We start from the raw sequence: 4,190 nt of genomic DNA, 5'->3' as shown, positions 1-4,190 counted from the left end.
CATGAGACCGTGTTCTCTTCCCGGACTCCGCCGAAAAGAGACCATCATGGCTACAGACGCTGTTGATTCATTTTAATTAAGTTAAGTTTCAGGTTTTCTACAACCGGACATTAACAAATTCCCATCTGCCCATAACCGCGGGCACGGCTTTCGAAAGTTCAAATCCCTGCAGGGGTGTCCCAACTTAGCCCATCACAATCTCTCACAGTCAACGAAGGATATTCCTTCTCCCAGAACGGCCCGATCAGACTCGGAATCCCGGTTACAAGACATCTTGACAATGGTAAAACAAGTCCAGCAAAGCCACCCGAATGTGCCGACAAATCCCGATAGGAGCTACACATATCTCGTTCTCAGGGCACACTGGATAAGAAATCCGTACAACTAAAACCAACCCTGGAGTTTCCCCGAGGTGGCGCTGCAAGGGGCTCTAGTTTGGACCAACAGTCAGAGGAGCACTGGCCCGGGGGTTTAAAATAAAGATGACCTTTGAGTCCGCGAAACCAAAGGGAAAAAGGCTAGGTGGCAAATGGTAAAACCAATGTTGGGCCTTGCTGGAGGATTTTTATTCAAGGCGAACCGTCAAGGGGTTCCCATTATAACCCAACCGTGTAAGGAACACAAAATTAAGGAACATAACACCGATATGACGGAAACTAGGGCGGCAAGAGTGGAACAAAACACCAGGCATAAGGACGAGCCTTCCACCATTTACGAAGTATATAGATGCATTAAAGTAGACAAGATATAATAATGATATCCCAATATTAAACATGTTCCAACAAGGAACAAACTCCAATCTTCACCTGCAACTAACAACGCTATAAGAGGGGCTGAGCAAAGCGGTAACATAGCGAAACAACGGTTTGCTAGGACAAGGTGGGTTAGAGGTTTGACATGGCAATATGGGAGGCATTGATAAGAAAGTGGTAGGTATCGTAGCATAGACATAGCAATAGAGCGAGCATCTAGCAAGCAAAGATAGAAGTGATTTCGAGGGATCTTGCCTGCAAAGTTCTCAGAGTTGACGTTAGCTTGATCCTCGTAAGCATACTCAACTGGTTCCTCGATCACGTACTCGTCTCCCGGCTCTACCCAAGGCGAGAACACAAGCAAAGGGAGACACAATCAACCACGGTGCAATGCGCAAGCAACATGATGCAAAACATGGCATGATATGCGGGATGTGATATGCAATGCATATGCATGCTTCAGAAAGGAAAGATTGAACCTGGCCTCAACTTGGCAAACCAAGAGTGCCGCTGGAAAGATGAGTTGATTTTGGTCAAATCGATATAAAGATCACCGGAATCGGATGCATGGTTTGCAAATGGCAAGCAAAACAAATATGGCACCGATCTGCGATTAACAGCACGAGGCCATCTAAATGCATCAAGAACAACAAGCTACTGCACTCTAACATAACAACTAAGCACATGGCAGTGATCCACTCAAGATGCTTGACAAAAGATGAACAATGAGCTATGGCTAAATCACACAATAGCAGGTTCAAACAAGCATGGCAAAAGTGCAAAAGATATCAGGTTCACAGACTTAGTGAAAATAACATGTCAGGATTTAACATCTAGAAGCAATGTTTAGAGCAAGATAACAACATGCTACAGGAACATAACATGGCAAAACAAGGCATCGCATGAAGCTACTCAAAGCAAACAACAAAAGTCCCTTACTGACCATAAGCCAAAAGGGATCAGAAAATACAATGGCAACCATGTGAACATAGCAAGTTTCGTTAACAGATTCAGACTTAGCAGAAAACTGGAACATGGCAAAAACAGATTTACGTAGGCATGTTTACGAGCTCGATGCACTCACCACAAGGCATTGCATGACAAACTAATCATACACCCAGCAAGTAGACATGATAAATAAGCTAACCATGGAAAGAACACTCTCATAGCATGCGTGGATCAACTACAACAACCTCGGCAAAAATGCTTAACATGTAAACAATCTGCCAGGAACATTTTATAGCAAAGGTAGAGCAAGATTGAGTCATGCTAGGGTGCTCCATACTTGCAAACAAAGACATGGATGGATAGAGCAGAACAATATCTCAAAATCACCCTTGCTGAACGTGCTCAAAATAGGCATGGATCACTCTGTAGCAACATGAATACATGGCATACAAATATTATCAGGGAAAAGACTTAGAAGATTTATAAGTCCCTGAAATCAGTAACATCACGTGAGCTACTTTGCATGCTTGTGATAGTCACCACAAAGATCACAAAAATACATGGCATACACCCCTGCAAAGATGGCATGGCATACTTCAAAACACATGTAGGGCTTAAGGTCATAGGAGGCACACATTAAACATAGCAAAAATGACAAATGTCCATAATCTGTTAAGAATCTGAAACTAACATGACATAGCATGCCCAAAACGGAGCCACAGGTGCAAAGTTATGACATGATGAAGTATGCAAAAAAATATGCAAAACTGGGACAAAAGTCAACCCTTAGGGTTCGTCCAAATCTGGATCCGAGGCACGCAAAACAAGGTTGATCGGATCCTCTCGCCGGAGTTAATGTAGAGGAAGAAGAGGATTGGCTGCCGCAGATGGAGGCGGTGGCCGGAGCCGACGAAGTCCGGCGAGGCGGCGCGGAGGCCCTGGGCGGCGCGGTTCCCGTCGTGGCGGTGCGGCCGAAGGCCGGCAAGCCTGGGGCGACCCGGGCGGTGGCGGCTTCGGGCCCCGTGGGCCTGCCTAGGGCCTGGCGGGCCGGTGATGTGGGGCGCGTGGTGGACGAGTGAGGAGGCAACACGTGGCAGCGGCGGGCGGCGGGATGCTGTCCGGCGGCGGGCGGACACGTCCGGCCGCGCGGAGGTGAGATGGAGCTAGGGTTAGGGTGGAAATGATTCGGGATTTTTGGTGGATGCGCCTATTTATACCTAGAGGGAGCTAGGAGGCTCCAAATTGAGGACGGTTTTCGGCCACACGATCGTGATCGAACGACCGAGATGATGGAGGTGGTTTAGCTGGGCTTTGGGCCACTTTGGAGAGGTGTTGGGCTGCAACACACACGAGGCCTTCACGGTTCCTCGGTTAACCGTTGGAGTATTGAACGAAGTCCAAATGGGACGAAACTTGACAAGCGGTCTACCAGTAGTAAACCAAGGCCGCTTGGCAAGTCTCGGTCCAATCTGAGAACGTCTAACACCCGCACACGAAAAGAAGCAAAAGGGGACACCGGAGGACATAGGAGCGCCGGAATGCAAAACGGACAACAGGGAAAATGCTCAGATGCATGAGACGAACACGTATGCAAATGCGATGCACATGATGACATGATATGAGATGCAAGACAAAGACAAAAGCAAAACGAAGATGAAACCCAACAATGAGGAAATATCATAACTTAGTGCCGGAAATGGCAAGAGTTGGAATACAATTATGGCAGGTTACATATGGGGCGTTACAGGCATTCACATAGAGTCATGTTTTGTTGTAAGTATTGAGTTGTAATTCTTGAGTTGTAAGTAAATAAAGTGTGATGATCATCATTATTAGAGCATTGTCCCAAGTGAGGAAAGGATGATGGAGACTATGATTCCTCCACAAGTCGGGATGAGACTCCAAAAAAAAGAGAAAAGGCCCAAATAAAAAAAATGAGAGAAAAAGAGAGAAGGGACAATGTTACTATCCTTTCACTACACAAAAAAGACACATCCGTGACATTTTGGGCTGAACGAAATTTTTTTCTGTCATACATATGACACTTCTATGACGATAATTGTGACAAAACACGGTATCATCATAGATGTGGTGGGCTCCTACTTCTATGACAAAAAATCATGACAGAAAATGGGCTTTTTGTCCTGGGCTGGCCGAAGATGCAGCTGCATGACATTCTTTGGGCCGTCCATGACGGAAAAAACCGTGGTAGAAGCGAGGGCGAGGAAAATTTCGGGGAGTTCCTGGTTATGGTGGGAGGTCTGGGGCCGAGCGATGCGCGTTTCTCCCATACATGTACGCGCATGTGTGCGAGGCGTTGGCTCTACCTAAACCCGAGCGAGGCGTTGGGATCTAATTGAATCCGAGCGATTGCACTGCAGGCTACGCGTTACTGAACCCGAGCGATCGATCGATGGCTATTAACTGAACCCAATCGAGAGATTCCTTCGCTACTGCTGCTAACTGAAGCCGATCGATGCTGCCTCTGGG

This window comes from Triticum aestivum, chromosome 1A, assembly GCF_018294505.1.
Source record: "Triticum aestivum cultivar Chinese Spring chromosome 1A, IWGSC CS RefSeq v2.1, whole genome shotgun sequence".
In the NCBI taxonomy this organism is placed as follows: domain Eukaryota; kingdom Viridiplantae; phylum Streptophyta; class Magnoliopsida; order Poales; family Poaceae; genus Triticum; species Triticum aestivum.
Note: the sequence above shows the minus strand (reverse complement) of the source record.